Below are 12440 nucleotides of genomic sequence, written 5' to 3'. Positions count from 1 at the left end.
CATTCAAGCTGTCACACGGGTTCATATGAATTGAGAAGAGCAGTAACACCTGAATACTTGGAGAGTTTGGTCTTCACAGACCCTTGTATATTGAGTGCGTCTTAAGTTCATTCATTATTCGTCCCTATTGTAGTAATCAATCCTTCAACTCTCTTTGTTACTTAGGGGCCATTATCCAATTGAAAAGTTCCAGCTCCAGGATATGTGTGTGTGGCAGTCCCATCTTTTACAATTGAGAAGCTTGTAGCTCTCATATAGTCATAGGTTGGCAAAATCGCGTGTGCTCACTCAGGCTCACTCAGAAAAATTTGGTCCATCTGCGGGCTCACTCTCACTCTGATCACTTAAAGTAATCAGAGATACTGGTTTGCCGCGTCCTGTACTTTACAGCTCTGAAGGTCATGTTTTTGAGTTGGTCAGCTAGTGAAACTTCTGCGAACTTCCACCGTAGAACCCAACAACCTTGCGGAGATTGTTCTGCAATCTGGTAACTTCACTGAGAGCAGGTGCTCGAGAGGGCTCATTGGTGCCGTGTTTATTGACGCTGTTCTTGTGCATGTTCGCAACAACGGTAACCTCTTTCTCCGAGTCCCAGTATCATGGCTGTTCATCGCTCTCAAAGTTCGTTTACTTGATGAAGTCGACTGCATTGTACTCGCCACCCTCTGCACGGTTATGAATTGATGTGGTTGCAATAGTTTGCTCCTTCTTCGTCAAGCATACAAGAGCAGTGCATCGACATCAGTGGTGGTTTCACTGCAAAAGCCAGTATATGTAACCCCTTACCCCATAAAGTTTTATTTTTGCGCAAAAAAATTTTTGTGACCTTGATTTGTGACAGAAACACCTATGCCGAGCTTCATTTAAAAGAAAATTCATGAAGCTGCATTTTATAATAGAGTTTCCTTCGCATGATACACCATGCAGTTATGGGTGTATTTTGTGGATATACAGTTAAACCTCGATATGTTGAAGTCGTAAAAATTGGCAGTTTACTTCGTTATAATGAAATTTTGTTGTATCAAAATTTTCTACCTAGCTTGCAGTAACATTACCAAAGCACTTGGCAGTTGTAAGGACTTCATTTTTATTTTCTCTGGAAGTAATTTGTGACCTTTTGCATCTGCTTACCTCACACTGCATTCATAGGCCCACAGGGCACATGCATCGCTTCTTGCTGTCCTATTAAACTCGTGTAGCGTCGCAGCAGTTCAATTGCGTCAAGCACTTCATGGTTGCTTGGGGCTTCGCCGTTTTCGGCATCAGTGTCATTCTGCATCAAGAACGAAAGTCAGAGGTTCGAAGGCGATCAGATACTGCCCTAGTTCTGACCATAAACGATGCCAACCAGCGATCCGCCTGAGTTACTCAAATGACTCGGTGGGCAGCTTCCGGGAAACCAAAGTATTTGGGTTCCGGGGGAAGTATGGTTGCAAAGCTGAAACTTAAAGGAATTGACGGAAGGGCACTACCAGGAGTGGAGCCTGCGGCTTAATTTGACTCAACACTGAAAAACTTTCCGTGGGTCCTCCTGCATGTTTTCGCATGGGTCCTCCTGCATGTTTCCTCGCACGTCTTGCACGATGGAGTCGTACGCCATTTCTTCAGTAGCAACAATGCAATTGTCGGCATAGAGGAAGTCCTCTAAAGCGACAGGGTCAGGAACGACCCCGTCACTTTTCAGGCATCTCCATGCTTTTTCAAGGCCAGCCTGATCGTCTCCCTCGCCGTGTTCAAGTGCATGGGCAGTGAACAGAGCTCCTTCATTGGCCTTGGCACTGTCGCATTCTTTAGAAGTACTCGTTCCAGCCGCAACGTTCTCAAACCCGGCCTTCCGGAAACAATTCTGAATCACATCCTTCGACGTCGCCTTTCAGGATGCAGCAACATCTCCAAAGCTTGAAAAATTTCCACCTTGGCGAAGCGTTTCAAGCGAAGATTGAGCAGTAGCTTTTTGATCAACCGATGGCGATGCGCGCACTTCAGACTGTCTGTTATTTCCTGGTCGAGCGGCTGAATCACTGAAGTACAGTTCGGTGGGAACTGCAGCTCAACATTTTTCAGCTCCACGTCGTCGACGTAATGGGCAGAACAATTGTCCACCAAGAGGCAAACACTGCGATCTTCACGCTCTATTTCCTTGTCAAATGCCCGGAGTGAGTCACAGAAGATCTCGCGGGACATCCACGCCTTCTTGTTTGAAGTGTACTCAACTTCCAGCTTCCAAACATTCTTAAAACATTGCGGCTTCTTACTTTTGCCAATCACAAGCAGCACCCGCTTGTCGGTGGCATCCGTGTTTACGCAGAGAAGAGCTATGATACGCAGCTTGCTCTGCTTCCCGCCGTAACAGCGATCCCCTTTTAGTTCTAGAGTCTGATTTGGTAAAAAAATCCAGTTTCGTCCACATTGTACATCTCTGATGGCTGGCACCTCATCAGTATTCTTGGCATTTCCTTCTCCAGCCAAGTAGCAGCTTCCGGCGCATCGGCCGACGTCGACTCCCTCCAGAGCACCCGTCCGATACACTTCCGACAATCCCGTAACGGGACTTAAAACAGTAGAGCCAACCACTGCTAGCCTTGAAGGCGCACTTGTCAAGTAGACAGCCGAAGTCCTTTGCTTTCTGCTGCAAAATTGCCCCACTTACTGGCACATTCTGTGCTCTGGCATCCATAAACCAGGAGAACACAGCCTTGTCCACATCTTCGTTAGTAGCCGTCCTCAGTCGCTTACGCTCGGCGCTTGTGCCATACTTTGCAGAGCTGAGGATGGTGTCTTTGGCCTTCAAGGTTGTTGAGAGCGTACTCTGAGATATGGCAAATCAAGTCGCGACATCTTTCTTTTTCTCGTCTTTTGAAACGGCTTCCAGAATTGCCACTTTTTGCTCGAGTGGAAGCGCTTTCCACTTACAACCACTCGCGCAGGAAATCAAAGCGAAGGAGAGTCATAGAGGATAATCGATGAACCAAGCAGAAAGCAGTGCACAAACAACGACTGCGGAAGTGGCGGCCACGTGAGAGCCATGCGAGAGCCATGAAAGGGTCAATGACAGATGGGCGTGCATGCTGACGCATCAGCCTCCACAGGCATGAGGAGGAGGTTCTTTGGATCGCAGCAAAGGAGTGAGCAGAGAAGGAAGGGGGAGGGGGGGGGTGGGGATGGAGCCGCCGCTCTCCTCCATTTGTGATGAAGCAAGAAGAGGCGGATACTTCAGCGGCTTATTTATTATCTCTTGCTTGTAGGGGGCGAATGCCGCACGCCCCGAGAGGCTCGTCCGCGTGGGTTACCCAAGTCTCGCGTGTTGGCAACGCTTTTTCCTTCACCATCATTGCCTGTGCGAAATGTTTTTCCTTCCGAGTAAAATTGATTTGTCTGATGATTGATTTGTCTGATGATTGCGTTCTAATGAAATTACAGAATTATTTACTTCGTTATATTGAGATAAAATATACATGGTTTCCAATGGGCATTATGTTATGTACTCCTCGTAACTTTGTTATATCGAGGATGTCGTTATACTGAAGTTCGTTATACCGAGGTTTAACTGTACACGAAACCTGGGATACAAAGAGAAACAATAAGAAAGATTGACAATGTATTAAAAGTAGGTAAAATAAAATTTTTTGCTGGAAAATCAGAATTTGTGGAACTTTAACAATGAAGCTCCTGCAGTGTGGTGACGTCACTTGCATCTCTTAATTGTGGTTCTGCTAACGAAATATTGCGAAGCAGTTTTGCTCTCTGTTGAAGCGCAGAGCAGCATTGCACTTCTTGCACGAAACATTTGTGAGGCGTTGCAAGAGGCAGGTTGCAGTGCACTCGCTTGTCAAGCCAACTGGGCATGTGGTCCTTTTTGTCCCAGTGAATGTCAGAAGTTGGCAGCGGCACCAGCAGAGTCTTCTTTGGCAGGATGAGTGACTCTATTCCAGACCTTGGTCGCCCTGCATGCTTTCTCTCGTGTGGCTTCCCTGACTTGCAGTCATCCTGGTACGACAGACTTGAGCTCAAGTAGGGAAGTTCTTCCACTTGCATGCCTTCGCTACAGTAGCCAAGCATTTACCGCAGTCAGGTCCATCCGATGAAAGATCCGATGGTACCATTTTTTTGGGCCTTATTTTGATTCGATAGTAGCCCTAACATTGAGTCTAGCAATTCCACAGTGCGCATATGCATATCATAGAGCAAGACAACATTTGGGCAGGGCACCATTTTGTGTGTCTTTTCATTGGCAAAGCAGCGCTCCATTTCTCCCGCTGGTTCACTCCCAGCCAATGTGGACAGCAAAGCCACTGTCGTATTGTCATGCCATTCAACTACTGAAAGCTTAGTCCCTGACACCTCACACATCCTTTCTTCATACGTTCCTCTCACTGTTTTCTTTCTCTTTTGGAAGTGTGCAGCCAGGTAGACGGTTTTGATGCACAGTTCCAAGGAAGTGTACTCCCTCATTCTCTTAAAAGACTTGCAGACGAATCGACACAAACCAGTTGTAAAAAAACGATTGGTGATTGTCTTATCTAAGGATGGTATGGGCCAACCTCACAGCAACATTGCTGCTGACCCCCAAGTCAGGCTCGCTTGGAAGCTGCTTGTTGTCTGCGGCACGAGTGGATACTTCAAAGTCATAGAAAAATCCAGACTTGCCACAGAGAGCAAATGCTTTGTAGCCCTAGCGATGTGGTTTCTTCTGGTTGTATTGGTTTGTTCAATCGAAAAGGACGATTTGCTTGTAAATGCGTAGCTTTCTTTCTCTGGGAACCGTGCTTAGCTGTTCGGGCATTTTGCTCAGAAGTGGCCTTACCTTATGCAATTTATCTTGCCCATCTTCACCAGGGGCAATAAAGTTTTGCTGTCATTGCAGTGAAGAAATAGCTTCAGTTCTTCTCAGCGGCTCAGGCTCCTCACCTCAGATACTTTGCGGTGTCTGATGCCGTATTTTTTGTTGCCCCGAGGGCTTGGTAGCTAAATTATTGACATATAAAGAGCCGTCCCAACAAACCTTTCCAGTTCCTCCACACTTTTCATAAGAGGCCTTTCAGGACTGCACTGAACTGACTACAGCAACGACCCCTCGCACATCATCTCAGAAACCTCCACAGGACAAAGAAATTTGAGAACTGTGAGGGAGTGACAAGCTGTGCGATAGCTAATGGCATCTCAGTGCTACCAGTGAACTCTTATTTCTTTTGGATCCCTGGTGAGGCAGGCTTTCTTCGGTTTGCATTTTAGGGCCACTTTTTTTGCCTCGAGTACTCAATGCTGCAAGAGGAGCTTCATCTTCACTATCATTTCTCGCTTCCAGATGATTCATCTGATAGCAGAGATGACACCCGGCATGTCTTCATCATTGTCATCTGAAAGCTGACTATCGCTAGTTCAATCTTCATCACCTGGAATGAGGCGGACTCTGCGTCTTGTTCTACCGTAAAAAGTGCTGACATTCATCATCATCATCCTCAGCCTGACTATACCCACTGCAGGGCGAAGGCCTCTCCCATATTCCTCCAATTAACCCGGTCCTGTGCGAGCTGCATCCACTTGACTTCGCGAACTTCTTAACCTCATCCGCCCACCTAATTTTCTGCCGCCCCCTGCTACGCTTTCCTTCCCTTGGAATCCAGTTTGTTGCCCTAAGCGACATTCATATTCTGGAATATAGAAAAAAAGGATTCCTCACCTTCTAGCAAACTCAAAGGACGAGAAATAGCTGCATTATGAAACAGACTTATTGTCTTCCTCAAGAAAATGGCAACCGTGTTATTGCACAGAAATATTACTCCTAACTGCGTGGTGTATCACATATGATACAGGCCAAAATATGGCCTTCACGGTGCACTGAAAATTATTTGCATTACCAAAATGCCCCAGATAAAGACAAGGAGCTACTCTCTGCGCTAATAATTTTTCTAAAACTGAAGTGCATGTCAGAATTACAAAAATACTGCATTCACTTACCAACTTTTTGCGCTAAGCTTGACATGCTGCATCCTCGTGTCTGTTAACAGAAATGAAGATCAAAACAGCTTCAAGAGTTGGAGCTGCCGCTGGTGTAGTTGCTAGACGGGATGTAAATTCCAGCTAAATATGAGATGAGTTTATTTTCGTTTTCGAGGCGTAAAAGAAGTTTATTGTGGAGCATATATGATACACATGTGGTAAGGGGTTAAAATATTGCTTGGTTAAAGTGAGCTCCACTTGTTTCCAAGCATACACCATAAGGCATAATATAGCTCCGAGGAGGTCACTGGAGTACTCCTTGTCATTGTCATAGCAAAGGAGCATGCACTTGAGCAGGTGGTGGCGATAAATCCTTCTTGTGTTGTGAATGATGCCTTAGTCCACTGGCTGCGAGATTTTAGTGGTGTTCAGAGGTAGAAATACTATCCTGGTGGTTTGGAGGTGTGGGATGCCGCCATGTGCCGGGCAGTTGGCGACGACAAACTGGATTTTCCTGCCTCTGTCCTCTAACTTGTGGTCAACTTACCGTACATACTCCTCAGATATTGCACCTGCCACCCAGCCTTTCTTATGATGCGTGTAATAGTTGAGTTCATCCTTTGTCAACAGTGAGGCTTCCTCATTTCTTCTTGACGAGTAGTGGCAGCCTGTGCTTACTACATATGTTTGCTTCAAACAGAACAGTAGCCCTGCCTTTGACCTGTTTTCTATCTTCGACTACAGTGTCCTTCACTGCGAATGCTTTTGTTGGCAGCATCTCATTAAAAAGTGCAGCCTCGTCAAAGTTACAAACATAGTCTGCATTGTACTCGCTAAGCAGTGAAGCCAAAGTGTGCTTCTTTCAATCCTCTTCTTTGTGCAGCTGCTCTCACCACAGATGTTAAGAAATGTCAAATTATTACTCTTTAAAACAGCTAGGTTATCCATTGCTACACTTGAGCTCTTCGTACCTGAGTTACGAAGCCAGGTTGTTGGCCTTCTCCTGGAGACTGGAAAGTGGAGTGTGCTTTCTGCAACGAGCATTGTAATGTAGATAGCACGTCTTAATATGGGAAGCCTAGACTCAGGACTGTTTCAAAGAATGTGTCTTGCTGTAGGCCTCTAGTACCTTCGACTTATTGCTCAGTATTATGGACAATGTTAAGAGGGGCACGCTGTGCTTTTCAGCCAACTTGGTCTTGGAGCAAGCGCTCTTGCTTGCCTCTTGGATCAAGCAGAGCTTCTGCTGCAGCGTTGAAGTCATATTTCGGTATTTTCATGCACTATCATGATTAGAACGCTAACACTTCTGCACAGCAAACAAAAAAAAGAATGCCACAGCAGCTGCCCCATAACCATATCACACAACACAAAGAAATGGCGCACACATGCTGTAGCATATATTTGCAGCATCGGAGGCGCTAAACACATGCTGCCGCTTAGGCTGCAAAGAGAGGGCAGGGTGAGGGGTGAGATCTCGTGACAAAAGCCTGTATATTTATATTTATTAGCTTGGTACAAGTACCTGCAGCACCTCAAGGGCATTATTGCAGGGAGGGCAATTGGAGGAAAACCTATGTCTTAATTGAACATGTGACAAAAACTTGAAACAGCTAAGTACAGGTAGTGAAAGCAAGAAAATACAGTAAAACGTCATTAATTCGAAGTCATTGGGGCCACGAGAATTCGAATTAAAAGGAGGGAGACATGGGTCTTAAAACTAATTTGTTATTTACCAACCAAATTTGATGAAAATTTGCAGATATGGGTTCAATTTTTCCTGCTGATTTCAAATATGCAAGTTTTCCTTCTGGGTCAGCTAGTTCGAGAGCTATTAGAAATGTATGAGAAAATTACTGTATTGTTTACCAAAACAATAGGGAAAAAAATACTCACCAGGAATTAATTTATAATATGCAGGTGGATACTACAAAGCGTAAGAAATGCAACATTGGAAGCAGTTTTCAAATTCAGCTAAGATTTAGCAGCTTGTTGAACTTGGCACTCACAGCCATGGCAGCTATTCAAGAACTTCAAGTTAAAAAAATTTAAAGCTGAAAATAAAAAATGTGCTTCTATTATTGCAGGCATTATACTCTCAGCTTCAGAATACAAAAGGAATCATAGCTCCAGCTATCTAGTTGCTGAAATTTCTTTTGGGCAAACTGGTAGTTCAAACATAGTTTTAAGAAAAAGCCAAAAATACACCAAAGTCATTTTAATGATTGAATGTGACAAATATTTACACAGTTAAGTTTGAAAAAGCCTAACAAGCCCCGGGTAAGGTCTCTCTCTCTCATAGGAAGCTGCAATGATTCTTGAATTGCTCTCATTCAGTTCAGCGTACAGTGTGGAAACTGACTGCGCGCACTTGTGTTTTTTGGTTGCACAACTGGCAGCAAGCGTCACTTGTTTTTCACATAAGCCTGCCACGTTCGCGCTGGCCGACATTCATTTCTAAAAATAGATAATAGATAATAGAAAATAGTCGTTTGGCGATAGCCAGTAGCCTGCATCACACGTGTCGCAAAAACATTCACAACGAAAGGGTTGTTTTTGAGTGCCCTCAACATGTGGTGAACTGATGACTGCAGCCTTCATGCACGAAATGCAATTTCAACGCAAGTTTGTATTCCCACTTATTTCCAATTAATTCCAGAACGCAACAGCACAGTTTGCAGTCTGGAAGTGACGCAAGTAAATAGCAAATTAAATTTAAATTAACAGCGAAGAACGAAGTTTAATTTCAGAACGCAACAGCACAGTTTTCAGTCTGGAAGCGACGCAAGTAAATAGCTAATGAAATTTAAATTAACAGCGGAGAGCGAAGTTTCACTGGGCGGTCGGGTCGCGACGCCAGCACTGTCAGCGAGAAATTCATTCTTCTTGTCCGTTGTTGCATTTGAAGCCTGCTGTTTTATTTGTCCGCAACTCTTTAGTTGCTCTGGTCTGCAGAGACGTGTCGTGGTATACACAGCTGGCGCGGGAGCCACTTTCGCCAGCTGAGAGTATTAGGTCTACTGCGGTGGGTTCGACGCCACCAATCACTGAACCCAACTTCGTCGCCTTGTGCGTCCCGTGATGTATTCGTTGTGAAAACTTTTGATTCGTGAACAATTCGCTTTCTTTTCAAGCTTGTTTCTGAGATGAAATTGCACTGCTGGTCGATGCATGTCGTGCTGCAGAGATCACAACACAGAAGCAAAATGACACTGCCTCTCACGCTGCGCTGTGACCGAGTGCGTTATGCAAAGATGGAGGCCTATTCAGCCAATCGGGTAGCGCCCTCACATCACATGCCCTGAGTAACAAATAGGATGACACATTGGGACGTTTTTTAGCGCGTTTTTTTTTCTCTGGCCAATAAACGGGCAAGAGTGGTAGTGGCGGGAATTAGAAGTAGGAAAGCTGCTCTTTCATTCGAGACCACGATGGCTTCAGTAGCATGCGTTGAACAGGAGCTGTGTGCCGCCAGCTTTCTCTTCATTCCTTCCTCTCTTTTTCCGGACTGGGCAAGGCAGTGCATTATGATCTAATTTCATGATATTTACAAACTTCTTCTTATTAATGGGGATGTTCCTTCGACCGACCACTTCATGGCCGCCGGCATGTTCTTTCACTCCTGGAATCCAAAACCATCGGTGCTCTTGTGAAGCTCCTTTGCCCAGAAATGCTTCTCCTTTTTCATTGTTGTTAAATGTCCATTCTTGAAGACCATCAATTTTCAGGCCTTTCTCAGACGTGCTTGAATAAGGTGCATTTGTGAGCCCTGTTTGCAGGCTGGGAGAGACAGCTCTGCCATCTTCATCAGACGTCATACCTGTAGACCTGGTATTGCTGTCCACAGGCTGGTAATACCCAGGCCACCTTCAGCCACCTAGGCATGAAAGCATCCTAAGGCCACGTCATGTGGGAGGACCAGCCCATTGTGCACCGCTGTCCGGATCATCATATCCATCCTGCAAAGAAGTCTGGCCATTGTCGGGTAGTAGCGCAAGATCACCAAGCGCTGTTGCGGACACAGACGCCGCAGACACCCTCTCCAGTAGCATGCTTAGGGAAGATGTCAATGATGATCTCTTTTGACTGGGGCATAGCACACTCCCAAGTATTTCCGTTCCGTCGCTGCAGTGGCAGCCGTTGTTGACTCTGCACCGATGTTGAATTGCAGCTCGGTAACCAGCTTTGTCTTCTCTTTCCCCGAGGGCTGCAAGGCAATAGTCAGGCTCTTTGCATTGATATCGAGGCCTCTTGCTACAAGGAACTCATTGAAGCTGTTGATTCAAATTTGCAGGCCCTGTAGCGACGCGGCAAGAAGCACCGCATCGTCAGCAAAGGCCACGGCATCTAAGGTAAGGCCCTGACTCAAAATAGATGCCCTCATTGCTCTTCTTGAGCCACTTGTCAAGTACAAGGTTGAAGAGGAGCAGAAATGATGGGTCCCCTTGGTGAACTCCTCTCGGTGAGTGGATGACTCTTTTGTGACTTTCAAACTCTCGTACTGTGGACGAGGTTTTGATAAAATTTTCATTGGCGCGCCTGGCCATTTTGTAGTTGCGAGACGACCTGTTCTATATTTTGTTGCCACCCGTTTATGGCGGCCATCTCATTCCTTAACCTTTGGCATTCCTCGGCCTGTTTCTGAACTGCCGCGAGGACAGCTTGAATTTGGATGTTGATATGGTTCATAAATTCACTCATCTTGGCATCTAACCTTTCCAAATTTTTCATTCTTTTCTCCATAGCCTGAATAGGGTCGGTGTCTTGAATTTCGCGTTTCACCGGTGGTGGGAGGGATGCCTCTGTGACCATCTTATCCTGTCCCTGCGGCTGTTGACGCACCGCTGGGGAGGTCGTTTGTCTAATGGGTTGTTGCGGAGGAGGTGTTGCCTGCCTCTGTGATTTCTTTAAGTTTTGGATCTCGGACCGCTGCGATTCGACTATCCCCGTTAAGTTTTCGATCATTTGCTTTAATTTCTCAATTTCCTCATCTCGTTTACCCCTGTGATTATTTTCCTGGGAGACCTTGCCCGCAAAACTCACACCCTTACGTTCCTTGCTCCTACCTCGTCTCCATGCGCTGGCAGTATCCCTTGAGCTTGAGCGTCCCCTGGACGGAGCGTTCTCTGGGCGGCGGCGGTGGTCTGCCTTGTTTCGTTTCCAGATTCAGGAAAGAGTCCTCGCGGAATTTGAAGTCTTCTGCGTTTTCGACTCTGATGACCCCTACCAGTCGTCGCTGCATGTTCCATCTTCTCCCAATGTTGCTCCTTCACTTCGTAGGGAGTGCGGAAAATTTCTTGACACTTGGGGTCTCCTAGTGTATGGACTTTGCCGCAGAGCTGGCATGTTGGTTCACATTTGTGTTCTCTTGACGGGTTCTCGAGGCCGCAGCCACGGCACTTGACGTTCGTCGGATCCGGGCACACGTCATCGCGATGACCGAGTCGGCCACAGGCGACGCATACTTCATATTTTTTGCGGTGCAGCTGGCACCTGTGCGCCGTTCCGTTGAGATAAATCCATCTTGGCACTTCTTTCTCCTTGAAGAGAATGAAGATCGACTTGGAATCTTTGCCCAGCCTGCGGACGCCTCGAATCTCGGGGTTGTCATTGCGATCTAGGCGGTATAGAATTTCTTCGACAGAATATCCGAGCGGAACCCCGTGGATGACTCCCTTGCCGCAGTGCTCGGGGGTGGCCATTTAGGTGGAAGTCTCCACTTTTTCACCGTCGAACATGAGGTGTTTCACGCTCACGTACTTCAGCTTCCTCTCCGCACTTGTAGTGATGACCAGAACGGAGTGCTGCTTCATATTTGGAATTATTATATCTTCCTTCTCTTCGCGTGGATTGATCCCAGGCGACATTTTGATGATGTCAGTGAGATGTGCTGTTCCATATTTGGTAAGCCTAAGTAGGCCTCCACGAGGTCGGAGAACACTTTTCTCGGCGCCATCTGGAATGCGCGTCTGCTGACGCTCGATCGACTTGGCCGCCATTTTCCTGCGTGCTTGCCTTTCCTGGGCTCGCTGTTTCGCATTTTTCTGCCCGCTCTTCTCTAGCGGCACGTACCTTCCTCCTTCGCTCATGAACCATTGTCCTGGTTCCGAAAATTCCTCTGGTGTAATCGTGGTTCCTTCCACAATATCCATGATTCACAGCTTTTGCACGACCACGAGCGGCAAACGATCCCCCGGTAGGGACGCCGTGGGCCCGGTCGGCCATTTTAGGCTTAGCGCCGTTAAGCTCAACTCAGCTACGTGCTGCGTCGAACAAACAAAGTCAAAAAATGGCAAAATAAAGTCCCACTTGCCGAAAAAATGGTATCCTCGTGGTCCTCTTCTCTTCTGCCGTCGATTGAGCACAAGAGCCAGGAAAGCAAGATCGACAGGCTGCCGAAAAAGCCAAAATTCGCGGAGCCCTTGTGAAGCGCGTCCGCCCGCTTCGGCTCTCCCTCCCCCTTCTGGCAGTGGAACTGTCGCGGCTTCCGGCGCAAGCGG

This window comes from Amblyomma maculatum, chromosome 4 (assembly GCF_055883805.1).
Source record: "Amblyomma maculatum isolate TAMU_Amacu chromosome 4, ASM5588380v1, whole genome shotgun sequence".
In the NCBI taxonomy this organism is placed as follows: Eukaryota; Metazoa; Arthropoda; class Arachnida; order Ixodida; family Ixodidae; genus Amblyomma; species Amblyomma maculatum.
This window is presented reverse-complemented; position numbering follows the sequence as displayed.